At 37.5% G+C, this 15,002-nt stretch overlaps 1 protein-coding gene across 2 annotated transcripts in view; it reads right to left on the bottom strand.

Moving 5' to 3' along the window:
• The window catches only part of fstl4 (follistatin-like 4), a 191,855-nt gene that overhangs the window by 164,008 nt on the left and 12,845 nt on the right, over positions 1–15,002 (bottom strand). The gene's annotated exons all lie outside the window — the stretch shown is intronic.

Genomic DNA, 15,002 nt, shown 5'->3' on the forward strand with positions numbered 1-15,002 from the left:
AACCTGTTTGAGTTTCTTTATTATGTTGACCACAAAAAATATATTTTGATAACTGATGGTTACCACACAGTTGACGGTACCCATTGCCTTCCATAGTAGGAAAAACAAATACAACGGAAGAAACTTATACAAGTTTAAAACAACATGAGGTTGAGTAAATGATTGCCTTTCTGGGGTGAACTATCACTAACTGTATAAATGCATAACTATGATCTAGGCTGGTGGCATCCATCCCACAGGTATTCCCATCACATGCACACTGATGTCTGATTTCACTAAACTGATCCACAGTCAGACTTCAATGCACTTGTGATTCTCCAGTGCAGCAGTGAGGATTTTTTTTAAATGTGAGTATAAAAGATTCCCGATCTTCTCCAGACACCTGGATCTTCTGTCATATCCTCCATCACAAACGTTTTCCAGCTAGGAGGTTGAGCTCGATGTCAAACACTACTTTGACACTTTATTTGATTTGAGGTGAGTATGAAGGATGTGTTATAAAAGCTTTTCTTCTTAAAACTCATCCTCCTAAGGGGCTCATTGCAGCAACTTGGTAACATCTGCTGTCTGGAAAGACTTTGAGTATTGTTGTGTGCAATATGAGCCTGAACATTTGTGAATTGTGATACTCCCTAAATGAAGAACTATAACAAACTAGATATTAAAAATCAATAATGAAGTGAGAGCCTCGTGCTGTCAAGAGACCGTATAGAACGACAGACAGACAGATGTAAACACTATCAAACACTACCAAGAACTAGTAATTACTGCAGATATACAGTAACTGTACTATATGGGTTTGAAGTCCAAGAAAGACAAAAAAAGTATTTAACTGTGCTGATCCTTGCATCTATTACATCCAAGTACAACCAAGACATGTCTGCCATGTAATTCAAATTGTGAAATGATTTTATATGGTACTTGCAACCAGCTGCAACAAATATCTTAAAATAACAAACCCCAGTTTATAATCCCCTTACAATTATAACTCATTTAGATATGTGTCCCTGCAGAAAGGTCCCAACAGAACAGAATGTTAAAAGGTTTAAGAAGTCAAGGGGAATAAACACAGTGTAAAAGCAACTAAAAATAGGTACCGAAGAGGGGTGAGGATTTGTAAAAAGGAACAAAAGGTTTTATTGGAAGTGTTTTGGATTTTGGTCATTAAAATGAGTGACCAACTGATCATTTATAACATGCCCTCTTCTATACAAACATCAGAAATCTTTAGCATTAAAAACCTGACAGTATCTGTGAAATGGCTTGAATGTTGAAGTAAATGATGATTTCTATATTCAGTAACAGCAGCCATGATGACATTTTACAAGATGAATTAGCATGTTCCATGTTAGCATGTTACAATTGGGTTGGATTGTGGGTTTGATCCCAGGGAACAAGGCCTGGCGCCACGAGGGGGCAAAGAAAGATTTTGTGCCCTGCCAGTTTTCTTAACATACATAAATTAAATTGGAGAGCTAAATTCAGTCATATACTTTGATATAACGGGTTCATTAATAACGTGTATAACTAAATTTATCCGATGACTGCAACTACTGTACCTAATCTCAGATGAATGGCTTCATCTTTTAAATAAAAAACAAGCTACATGAAGGCGCAGTGCAATTTAGCAACCTATAAGTGCCATTTTCTTGATGTTTCAGTCTGCAAGGTTTTAAACATTCGATTCATAAATGCAACTTACATGAGAATAAAAATACATAATACTGTACTGCATAAACCATACAACCTAAATGTTAACTTGTGAAGCGCACAACTATTTAATTTTTTCATTAAACACTGCCATCATAAACGCATTTATACGTTTAAACGTGTGCAGCTATTTTCATAAACTCTACTTCTCTGGTTTCAAAAATAACATTGTGCACACATGCAAGTTTTCAGAAAAGAGTTCATTTACACGTAACCGTGTATATATGCCATCAAAAGCATGTCAAACCTGTAGGTGGCAGTGTAACGAGTAGCTCAAGCCCACGTAAGAACCAGAAAATAGCAACAACAGCAGCAATTTACTTTCTGTTCCTCTTTTGAACAAGATCGCACTTTTGACGTAGGTGCGAGCTCTGGAGCATACTGTGGAGTTGGCTGCCTAAACACCCGTTTGTCTCAGTTTACATACAAACGTGCAAACGAAGATTTTCAAAATCTCCACTCTGGTCGAAGTTTTTAGAAAGAATCATTTTCAGAGGCGAGTTTGCATGTAACCGAAGGGCGCAAACGAAGGGAAATGTCTGATTTTTCAAAATAAACATGAACGGGGCCTAGGACAGCCACCAAACCTCTGCTCTTCTCTATCAGATTCTTCCATCTACTCCAATGAAAACCATGGCCAAACACAACCTCATTGTTACATTATATTTGTTTTATACAAGTATACTAGTAGAATGATAGTAGTATAGTCTATACATGTTCAAGCCCTTTAAGGCCAGATTTACTAAGAGCTTTGCAAGCACAAACCATAATTTTGCCGTTAAACAAGAACTGTCTGGATTTACTAAAGACGCCCAGTGGATCATTAGCTCTGAAAAGGTGTGGGCTACTTATTTGTGCAACTGACCCTATTGCATGTCTAGGAGTTTCCCTTTTTAGATGCAAAATATATAGGAGGAGAGTATTTAAATGATTCAGGCAACGCGATTTACACATGCATGTGACATTAATGGTATTTGCGCCTTTATTTAATGCCAAAAAAGCATGTCTTAAATAACTTAATAGTAATAATAATCATAAATATAGCTGCAAGCAGCAATACCGGGGTCAAGCCGAAAGGGGACAGAATGAAGTAAATTTGAGTTTGGATGAGCAGTTTAAAGAACCTAAGGAAACCTTATGATATCGGATGAAATAATAAAAAAGTCATCAGCAAAAAAGCTGTTCTCATTCAGTGAAATCTCTTCATTAACAGTGTGTCAAAACACAGGTCACAAAATGTTACAGTGTTGTTTATGAGTCAAAAGAGCCCACCCTCATGTCTGTACAGTTTTCTGATGCATAGAAAAGCCTTTGCAAAAACGGTTGAATCAAAAGAGTCCATCCTCATGCCTCTAAGATGTTCTGATGCAGAGAAAAAGTTCTTGCAAAATGGTTGTTAGGATATTCTTATTGGTTGCCAGGGAATGAATTAGTATCCACCAATGATTATACTTCAAGCAATGAAAGGAACAAACTATGAGGTCTCATAATTTTGAATGAAACTTTGCAGTGGTTTTTAGCAAAAATAGCCATTCACTAGGTGGCACTATGACAAAATAGTTCATGCAACCTCAGGTCATGACTGAGTTACATCTAGCTAATTTCATGACTATACTTTAGTTTAGTGAAGAAACAGTTGTATGAACATAGAGATTGCTTGATATCAAAGGTTTTGTTCAATTATGAGGCCAACTAGTGGTGCAAGTATACACATTTTTTTTGTTTGGCCTCAGACTCTGATCATACATCACAGTATCAAATCTGGTGTAAAAATCACGTTTCGTTGCAGAGTTATAACCATTTGTGTGTAAAAAACACAAAATTTAAAGGTAATCTTTTGTTTTTTGTAATTTTCGGCCATTTCTGATGGAAATTTTAATATAACACCAATAGAGTTTTTTGTTCAGAAGGAAATGTAATGTTCTTCCTATGGGGTTTTCGAATCGATCAGAATAGCGCTTGCAGAGATATTTGCGCATGTTTTTTAAGTGCTATTTTGCTGTGCAGGGCTAACCGTAAGGCGAATTCTGGCATGTTTGTTATCGTTGGACTCGGCGACTACTCAGGACTCCAAGGAAACAAGTTCCGTCAAAATAAGTCAATCACAGCCAAAGTTTAAGCATTTAAAACATTCGTCATTCCACTAGGTGGCGCTGCGACAAAACTGAGCATGCCCCCTCAGTTCCTAACTGGCATCACAAGTACCAAGTAATAGGCTTAGGTTTGGCGAAGATACAGCCTCAAATCCGTTTTTTAGCGCTCTACGTAAAATTTGTTGACGCGGTCTACGTAAATGGATTGAAGAATCGACATGAATTCCATAACTTTTTGCCTTGAGGGTCTGTAGATGCTACATACCGATTTTCGTGGCAATCGGGCAAAAGCTCTAGGATGAGTTCGCAAAAGTAGGTTTTACGAATAATTCAAAATGGCGGAAAAATTTTCATGACGGAAAATGACGTCATAGGGTCCAATCGAATCGGCTTGAGCCAATCAGAGGAAACAAGAATTTTGTTTCTAGGACTTACAGATCAGAAGTTATTAGCAAAAACGTAAGTGCAAATTTGGACTATTGGTGGCGCTAGAGGGTTTGAGATAGAGACTCCAAGTTTGCTGTGGATATTATTTGGACTATCCTCTATCTGTGTGCCAAATTTCATAACTTTCCTATGTACGGTTCTATGGGCTGCCATAGGCCGCAATGGCGGAAGAAGAAGAAGAAGCCGGAAGAATAATAAGAAAACTAACGGATACAATAGGGGTCTTCGCCCATTTTGGGCTTGATCCCTAATAAATTGGATTTCTATAGCGCTTTTCTCGAACTCAAAGTCGCTTTACAAGGCAGATAGGGGAAAAAAAGGGCAGGGGGAGGCTATGGATAGGCAGAGGCGAAGAGATGGGGCGTGAAAGGCGTGAATGAGTCTTTCAGCAGCAGGAGGTGTTTGTGAGGGTCTGATTTTAGCAACATTGTGGAGGTGAAAGAAGGATGTTTCAATGACCTGACGGATGTGGGGCTCAACGGAGAGGGTTGAATCAAAGATTATGCCAAGGTTGCGTGCCTGGGGAGATGGAAAAACAGTGGTGCCGTCGATGGTGAGAGTGGGGTTATTGGCGCATCTGACGTTTAACACGTAACAGTTTATTTGGAATGGCTGGGATTTCACACCCCGAATTTTCAGCTGTAATGTGCATGGTACTGAACTCAAGCGCATCTGACGTTAGATCATCTGCACCTGAGGAGCATCAGCTCTGCTTATTTGCGACACTGAACTAATTTGCGCTGCTCTTAGTAGATTGCGTGGGTCATTATGAAAATCAGCTGTTGCGCCTGTGTTATTTAATTTGTGCCTTTTTTAGTAAATTACCCCCAGATATTACCACTCCCATCTGCGATTTTTTGCATTTGCGATCACGCTAATTTTTCCCGTTTAGTAAATCTGGCCCTAAATCTTATAGTCCCCCAATAAAACTAGTAACTAACCACTAACATTACAGGATTTATGATGTCATAGTAAGTCACAAGAAAGCAGTTGATGTCAGTCGAGTTAATCCTGGTGCAATGCAGCCTGAAAGAAAGTGTGTGATTCAGCTTTGCGTGTGTTGTTGGAGATCTTTAGTAAAGAACAAATTACATACAATTTTTGTATGTTGCACATGGACAATTACAAGTGCTCAAATGCAGATGTCAAGAAACTATTGACATCTAATTGTTTGGATGTCCAACAATGGCATGTACCATTGATAAGCAATGAGAACAAATAGTGAAAGTTATTTAGAATTGCACGGCCGCAGGTGTAAATTGAATTTTTGTGAAGGGTGCAGCTTGCATGAGCAGTCAGTAAATTTGAAAAGTGTTCGAGTGTTGTATTAGTGGTCTCATTTGACTGTTCAACTCTCAATCAGAGCCACAACATCATACTGCAAGACATCATTATCATCTAAAAAACACTTTAGAGACACATTATACTCAAACTAGTTAAACAGGTAAGCTTATGAAGAGTCTCTGCATAGTTAAAGATTTTGAGATGTGGTCACTATGAAAAATGCCACAAAACTTCAAATAAATAAATAAATGAATCCAAGAAAAAAGAAAGATTTTAAATGGCATGTTTAATGCTATTTCATGCATTCTGACTTATTGACACTGTTAAAGAGTTGAATTCTCATTCTAAACATGGGCAAATAAACTAGTTGTCCATATGACACACTACTTCTGTCCTGAATACACACTGTCAGGGTTCATATAAGTTTCGGAAAGTTTGTTTCCCGGAAAAGAGCGTGCACACACATCAACCAGGGGTGCGTTTCTCGAAATCAACTATGGTCATGTCGTCACTAATAGAGTTCAATGGTAACAATGACCATAGTTAGCTAACGATGCTTTTGAGAAACGCAGCCCTTAGTGAAAGCCATCACCCATCAACGTGCTTTGTTCGGGTTACAGAAGTTGTTGGCCGCGCTGCATAGCACTTCACAGACTTGCTCGAGGAAGATTTATTTTGTTTTAAGATGACAAAATCAACAAAGTCACCACAGAAGTGTGTTTTTGTTTGTATGGGAAATATAACCTTGTTTAGCTTCCCAAAGAGCCCAGCATTAAGGGAACAGTGGATGCAGTTTGTTTTTTCCTGGGCAGCAACAGAGTTTCCAAGTGAATTTGTTCTCAGCATTTCAGTAACAGATGTTTTATAAACAAGGCCCAGTTTGATGGATTTGCAGATGCTTTAAAACTGAGCATAAAGGCCTGGTCATAACTGCATCAAATGTTGCCAGTAGGTGTGTAAGAGCACACTCACCTAAAGGATTATTAGGAACACCATACTAATACTGTGTTTGTCCCCCTTTTGCCTTCAGCACTGCCTTAATACTACGTGGCATTGATTCAACAAGGTACTGAAAGCATTCTTTAGAAATGTTGGCCCATATTGATAGGATAGCATCTTGCAGTTGATGGAGATTTGTGGGATGCACATCCAGGGCACGATGCTCCCATTCCATCACATCCTGAAGTTGCTCTATTAGGTTGAGATCTGGTGACTGTGGGGGCCATTTTAGTACAGTAAACTCATTGTCATGTTCAAGAAACCAATTTAAATGATTCGAGCTTTGTGACATGGTGCATTATCCTGCTGGAAGTAGTCATCAGAGGATGAGTACATGGTGGTCATAAAGGGATGGAGATGGTCAGAAACAATGCTCAGGTAGGCTGTGGCATTTAAACGATGCCCAATTGGCACTAAGGGGCCTGAAGTGTGTCAAGAAAACATCCCCCACACCATTACACCACCACCACCACCCTGCACAGTGGTAACAAGGCATAATGGATCCATGTTCTCATTCTGTTTACGCCAAATTCTGACTCTACCATCTGAATGTCTCCTCAGAAATTGAGACTCATCAGACCAGGCAACATTTTTCCAGTCTTCAACTGTCCAATTTTGGTGAGCTCATGCAAATTGTTGCTTCTTTTTCTTATTTGTAGTGGAGATGAGTGATACCCGGTGGGGTCTTCTCCTGTTGTAGCCCATCAGCCTTATTGTGGCTTCACCAATGCTTTGCTGCAGACCTCAGTTGTAACGAGAGGTTATTTCAGTCAAAGTTGCTCTTCTATCAGCTCTCCTCTGACCTCTAGCATCAACAAGGCATTTTCGCACACAGGACTGCCGCATACTGGATGTTGTAAACCCTAGAAATGGTTGTGCGTGAAAATCCCAGTAACTGAGCAGATTGTGAAATACTCTGATTGGCCCATCTGGCACCAATAACCATGCCACGCTCAAAATTGTTTAAATCACCTTTCTTTCCCATTCTGACATTCAGTTTGGAGTTCAGGAGATTGTCTTGACCAGGACCACACCCTTAAATGCATTGAAGCAACTGCCATGTGATTGGTTGATTAGATAATTGGATTATTGAGAAATTGAAAAGATGTTCCTAATAATCCTTTAGTAGAGTGTATAATGTAAACAATCCAAAGGTATAGTGAATCAAAAGTTATCCAGGTATAATTGGAAAAAACAAATTCCAAGTCCAGGCACTCAGTAGGATGCAAAAGTTAAAAAGCCTTTATTAATATTCAAGGGCTAAAACATTAAAACACCAACACGTATCGGCCCACTGGCCTTCGTCGGGGTGTTGGTAACAAACAGACAGATTCACACACCACTTATAATTGTATTGATTTCAGGTGTGCCACTCTAACACTTGCAACACAATTTTTGGCCACTGGAGGCAATAGTTCAAATACTGTTTAGTATCAAAGGTGAAACCATACAAAACAAGACAAAGTAAAAAACTCCAAGTGGAAAGATAAAGACATCTAGTGTACTCCACACAATATATCACAAAAATCAATAAATGTGAATAGGCTAATTACCCATCATGATTCTAAATTGTTCTAAAACAGCATGAGGGAAAAAATATATATAATATAATGCATAGCATTCAAAGTTAACATCCACATGCAACAATACACTGTCCCTATTGAGATACAACAATTACAAAAAAGGTGAGAGGTCAAAATCTTCATTGAGACCTGGATGATCAGTGGCCCTCAAGGAATAAATCCAGTATGTCTCCCTTTATCCAGGTATAAATTGGAGATTTATTGTTGCATGCTGGTGACTCGCTTCGCTGTGTGTGTTATGTCACCTTTGAATATAGTAAAAAATCAGAAGACAATAATGTAAATAATGACAATTTAATTGGTGCGAATTCTTCAATAAACAAAAATTTTTAGATTTATTATGAATCATTGAGTAGTAAAGACTCCAGCCGGTCTCATTATTAGCAGATCTTCATGAAATTATCAACTGTGAAAACTCCTCCAGATCTCATTTGGGACAAACAATTACTAGCACTATATTCACATTAGACATGACATTATACTGACTGAAGAGACTCATTACAGGCTTTATTACTCCTTTAAAGATGCTGTTAGTTAACCATGAACCGTTCAACAATACAACAACATTTCATTAAACATGCTACTGTGGTTTTCTTATTATATAATTGCCAGGATAAAAAGTGCTGTAAGTTAGTTTTGCATTTCATCCATAAAATATCCTAATACACCTGACAGATATCACTGAAACAGATGTGCTGTGAAAATGTTGTTGTATATATATAAATATATATATATTTATATATACAACAACATTTGAAAGCAACAAATACATAGCAAATATATCACTATACTAAAATGTTGATATTTATTTATTTCTATGATTTGCTTTTTGCATTCTTAGTTTGTTTATGCAAGGTTTGGTGACATTTTGGAGGGTGGGATTTCAAGAAGAGTGCATACTGATGCAAAGTTTTGCAAAATTAGTAGACTTTGATACCCAAGTGTTTGTCAAAAAAGTGTTTATCAAAAAAGTTGATGAAAGCACACTTCTTCACCCTGTCCTGGTCTCAATGTATAAAAAATGTTTCTATTGTTTGGGGATTGCACTCACAGACCAATGTGTTAACACTGTCCCCACACAAAATCATACTGGCTCATATCTGCTGGTTGTCTTAACAAATAAATATTTTTGTTAGCATTGTCTCTAGACGATACACAAAAGGTTTGGGATGCCTGACCATTACACCAACAGGAACTTTAATGACATTGTATTTTAATACATTAGACTTTCATATGATGTTGGTCCCCTTTGCAGCTATTACAGCATCCACTCTCTTTGGATGGCTTTCCACAAGATGTTGGAATGTTTCTGTGGGAATTTGTGCAAGTTCCTTCTGTAGCACATTTATAAGGTCAGGCATGGATGTTGGAGGGAAAGGTCTGGCTTGCATCCCGACGGTGTTGGATGGGGTTGAGGTCAGGGCTCTGTGTGGTCCAGTCAAGTTCTTTCACTCATCAAACCATGTCTTTATGGACCTCAAAATCATTGTGCACTGGACCACAGTCATGCTGAAATACAAAAGCCCATCCCCAAATGGTTTCCATGAAAACGAAAGCATAGTGTTGTCCAAAATTGCTTGGTATGCTGAAGAATTAAGATTGTCCTTCACTGGTAGTAAGAGGCCGAGCCCAAACACTGAAAAACAGCCCCATACCATAATGCATCCTCAACCAAACTTCACAGTTGGTACAATGCATTCAAGTAACGTTCACCTGATTCATCACCCCACCATGCTCTACAGTCCAGTAATATTGCTTGGCATTGGACTTGGTGATGCTTGCATGCAGCTGCTCAGTCATGGAAATCAATTCTTTAAAGCTTCCACCACACAGTTCAGGTTGACTGCTTATATTAATGCTAGTAAACGTTTTTAAGTCTACAGCTAAGGAATCACCAGAACGAGGGTGATGTTTTTCCACCATGCACCTTGGCAGTCATTGAACCCGCTCCGTGACCACACATTTTATACACATCAAACAAATGGCCTAGGAGGAGTTCAAAAAATAGTAATACAGTATATTTCAATGGCAAGCAAACAACTGTCAACACATTTGGTCACTTCATACTCTATTTGACTTAAAGCTCCACTGTGTACTTTTTTTAGTTAATTCTTAGCAAAAATCCATATGTTCTTTCAAAAGAATGTGCTCATTCATGCACTCAAAAAATGGGTTTTGTAGCACTGTTCATTATACACAAATGTATTTAGTTACATTAACACATACACATTTATTTTTAAGACAAAATACAAGTGTAATGTGTTATGCTAAATCAATTGGTTATTCATTCTGGTTTACCTAACTACCTATCTTTAAACTAAAGTAATTGGTTTACTTTTGCGATTCAAATACCGGATGTGACGTCATTTAACGACTTCCACGCACGAAGACGGCGCGCAGGTGATGGTGTTTCGGGTAAGTAAACAAAATACGTTTTTTCTTAAATTTATCTTAAAACATTATTGAGGCAACTTTATTTTATGTTGAAGTCGATGGTGTTTGATGGTGATGATTTCACGTCATTTGTGCAGCGGTGAGGTAAAGTGTGTGATTTGTGCGTTTCAAATGTAATGGAGTGCTTCACGCGATCTGTCGTTTGACGTGTTTAATCGTATTAAACGTGATGTACTCGTGTTTAAACAGTATTAAACGTGTTGTTCAATTTCGGGTCCTTTGTAGTGATTTATGATAGCAGCAGTGTTGTAAACTGTGTGATTGGTGCGTTTCAAAATGAATGGATTGCCTCACGTGTTCGTGGTGAGTTGAACTTCGATTTTACGTCGTGTTCCGGTGATAACTTTAGCCATTGAACTTGTTTTACTGGTGAAAATTGTGCTTTTGAAACGTATTTTCCTGTGTTTAGTTAGAGCATTTTCTCAAGGGGTTCTTAAAGTTTATTTTTTGTTGTTACTCTGAATGAATATTTACTTAAAGTAAGTTATGTTGAAATGTAAAATTTGTGATCTAAATGACTAAAACATTAAAGACTGCTGCACGTGCGTTGTGGGGGTTATCATAGATATCATTGTACATATTCTAATTGATATATTCAAGACATGGTATGCTCTACTTGTTCATTTAAGTAGGAATTATGCTACAGATGTAATATTGTATGATGACAAAGGCCCACTTTCACTTGTAATTTGTGTGCATGGCATGCAGTGCACTGTCATCAGAAAAATAATACTTTGCTCACATAAACAGTCCCTTAAAGAAGAGTATGTTATCAGGTTGTGATTTCCAATCAAATGTCAATGGGACTTCTATATCACACAAAAACAGAAAACACAACCAGCCTTCACTGAGTGATTTTAAGCCTGGTGTAGTTTCCATTGCTGAAATATTGTGAGAGGTCAAAAGTTTTTATGGTGATGAGGCAAGTGATGCTTTTATTCATGACTGAAGCAGATGTGTTTTATTAAAACAGATTATTTAAACTAGAGCATATCACACTTTTTTTGGGGTAAACTGCATTGTATGTTAAAGTCTGTCAGTGCCTATTTTAGTTAGCTGATGATTGATTATCCATTGCTTGAGTTATATTGGTTGGTGCTTTGTTTGATGGTGACTTTTAAAAAAAAACAAGTCCACGGATATGTTGTAAAATATGCTTTTATTTTGTTAAATGGACAATTATAAGTTAATGTTTCTTAACCATACTTACAATTGATTAAAAAAAAAAAATTAACTAAATTTTACTTGTTTTCCACAGTCATACCACAATGACTTCTCCAGTCTGGCTAAAAGTTACAAAAGGTGATCCTTCAGTATGCCATTCCTTCTTCAGTGAGTGACCTGTCAAATGAAATAGAAAAACAGTGTAATCTACAAGGACATTTAAGGATGCAGTTCATGGATTCTGACTTGGGCAATTAGTTTTTAAGTGAAATTAAATTTACTCAAGCCCAAACCAGCTGGAATTTCCAGTGCTGCTTACCATATTAAAAAAAACATGCAACGCTGAGGTCAACTACTGCCCTTACCATCCACAAACGGAGACATCCAAAAGACTGGAAGTAGTCAGTGTAATACTTCTGTCTGAAATTAAAAAGAACAATGAGAAAACATTATGAATGCTGATGGACATTTTTTTTATCAGGAGACATGAGGTTGTCAAGGAATCGCCTTCAATAGCAGATTTCAAAACTAGATGGCCTGTTCTTTTCAGAAGGGAAGAGGTGAGTGAAAAGTTTTTGAGTCATTTATGTTTAACTTTGTTGGCTTTGTGGTAACAATAATTTATTGTGTTTTGTAGATTTGTGCAGAGTTTTAAAGAATCGCAACAGCCCCATTGGTGTCTACATACTTGGCGAAGATGGATCAATATTCTGCAAAGCTTATAAGGATCTATGCAAAACGAGGAGTCGTCAATTGACCGAGAATTAAAAACCTGCTGGTTTCCACAACACAGGTATGAAGAACTGCACTCATTAAAACCTTATTATAAAACTTATTTTTGCACTGGTGAAATTGGAATTAGAAAGTTTCTGGAACTTGTAAAAAAGAAACAAAGGTACAGTTTAAGGTGTCCCTTTTTTGTTGTTGTTTTCCACTTACATGCTGTATTTTGCATAATAATCTAAAAATAAAGGTAAATGTTTACCTGATATTGTGAATGCTACAATTAATACAATTTTGATATTTACATATTTAGACTGACAACATTGATCAGACTCCGATCTTTCTTTGTCTACCTGAATGAAGACCTGACCAGTCTAATTAAAGAGTATTTGGTAAGTATATGTGCATATATATACTTTGCTGTATTATCAAGGAAATGAAATGTTGTGGTATCCCAGGTGAAAAAGTAGTACACTTCCCTAATGTACTTACAGTGCTCTATTTTTAAACTAATTTATACTTGATATACTAAAAATTATTCTTTAGTACTTTTTAAGATGTTCTTAAGATTATCTAAGTGTACTTATTTGTGCTGTTTTGAGACAACATGATTATGAACTAAAATGTGCTTTGAATATACTATCTCTGTTTTAAAAATGTATTAGTTAAAACTTGTAAACTTGAACCCAACTTGTGGTACCTAAATACATTTTTAAAATACATTTTTAGCACATTTTAGTTCATATTCATGGTGTCTCAAAAATAGAACAGGGAGGTACAATTATACCTTGTTCACACTGTCAGTCTAAATCTGATTTTGGTGCATATTTGAATCCAGTCACATTTAGAAAGTGTGAACGGCCAAAAACCACATGAAATCAGTGTTTTTTCAAATCTGTTTCGGGCTACATCCATGGGTGGTTTAAAATCCTTTTCAAATCGCATTTCTGGAAATCCAAGTCAGTCTGACCGCTCTGATCGCATTTGTGTAGCTTTTCGGTTATGTCATGCTGTTGCGTCACGTAAAACATAAACACGTCAGATGTTGAGGCAGATTGTCGTGCCAGTGCAACGTCATTGCCATAGAAACATTGTAGATAATCCAGAAAACGGCAGAACGCTATAGGACGCACAGAACGGTTGTGATCCACAATATGGACAATGAGTTTGTCAAATCGGATATGCCCTGATATCTAATTTAGACTGACATTGTGAACAATGTACAAGATGTTCTTAAGGTTATCTTAAAGGGAAATTCCGCCTTGAAATGATCCTAGGGTTAATAACAAACGTGTACCGAGTTCGACCGTTCACTGGAGTTTGTTTTCATGCTAGTCTAACGTGACCAGTGTTATTGCTAAACGCAAATTAGCATGTTATGGTAGCCTTCGGGGCATCAGTGCATTAAAAACGAAATTGCTATGTCTATACTACTAATAATGCTCAAAATAACCCCACACTTACACTGTAGCACAATGAGGGTCTCTATATGTAAACCGAAGCATTGAGAACTTTGCAAGTGTACAGGCAGTTTATTAAAAAGGAACACTTACCGTTCACGTCTGGATCAAATATCCATGCGGGCGCCATCTTGGGAAACTAAACTCTCGCGTGAAACGTTGTTGCCCGGAACAGGCGTTGTGCTTTCACGCGAGAGTTCAGTTTTCCCAAGATGGCGCCCGCATGGATATGTGATCCAGACGTGAACGGTAAGTGTTTCTTTTTAATAAACTGCCTGTACACTTGCAAAGTTCTCAATGCTTCGGTTTACATATAGAGACCCTCATTGTGCTACAGTGTAAGTGTGGGGTTATTTTGAGCATTATTAGTAGTATAGACATAGCGATTTCGTTGCACTGATGCCCCGAAGGCTACCATAACATGCTAATTTGCGTTTAACAATAACACTGGTCACGTTAGACTAGCATGAAAACAAACTCCAGTGAACGGTCGAACTCGGTACACGTTTGTTATTAACCCTAGGATCATTTCAAGGCGGAATTTCCCTTTAAGAAGTACAAAAGAAGAATTTTTACTATATTATGTACAAAATTAGTGCATGAAAATAGAGCACTTTAAGTACATTATGGACGTGTACTTTTTTCACCTGGGATAACTTTTTATTTTATCTCATCTTCATGGTATTTCAAACCTACTAGTTTCTAATGCATAAAACAAGGTATAATAATGTTGGTAAGCAAACAATACTTGCCCTCTTTGACTTTTTGGCTGTTGTACATTATGGAATGAGACCGTTCTTAAAATACTTCAGTTTTACAGAATCAAGTGATGTGGTTTTGAATAACATTAAATGGTAAATAAGAGATTTTCTGAACTTATTAATAAACATAAAATAATTGTATCATTGTCATGCTCACCTGTAGGATACAGATGCACCCAGTACCCAGGAGGCGATCCAGAAGATGGTGATGGGAGTCCTCGTTGTAAAAATGTATGGTTCAGACATCGAAGACAGCCCAGCAGATGTTGGAGAGTTATTGAAGGGATTAAGAGTTCTTGGACCTCAACAACATTGTGTATGCGA

Source organism: Misgurnus anguillicaudatus, chromosome 9 (assembly GCF_027580225.2).
Source record: "Misgurnus anguillicaudatus chromosome 9, ASM2758022v2, whole genome shotgun sequence".
NCBI lineage: Eukaryota > Metazoa > Chordata > Actinopteri > Cypriniformes > Cobitidae > Misgurnus > Misgurnus anguillicaudatus.